The sequence below is a fragment of the Arachis duranensis genome, chromosome 2, assembly GCF_000817695.3.
Source record: "Arachis duranensis cultivar V14167 chromosome 2, aradu.V14167.gnm2.J7QH, whole genome shotgun sequence".
Taxonomy (NCBI): Eukaryota; Viridiplantae; Streptophyta; class Magnoliopsida; order Fabales; family Fabaceae; genus Arachis; species Arachis duranensis.
Genome location: NC_029773.3, coordinates 13,901,184 through 13,901,430, shown reverse-complemented (window position 1 = coordinate 13,901,430; position 247 = coordinate 13,901,184).

Genomic DNA, 247 nt, shown 5'->3' with positions numbered 1-247 from the left:
CAAATTTAGCATTTTTTGGTTGCTATGTGCGGGATTTTCAATAGGTTTTGATTTTGAATTCTAGTTTAGTCAACAACTCAAGAAAGAATCAATCATGTCGTGCCAACTGCCAAGTCATAGATGAATTTTTAGGGAATTTTTTTAAATAGAATTAAGGTTTTTTTTTTTGTTTCTATAGAATTAAGGTTTAATTATTTTGTTCGTCCTTATAATTTTATTAAATTTTTAATTAAATTTTTATAATTTT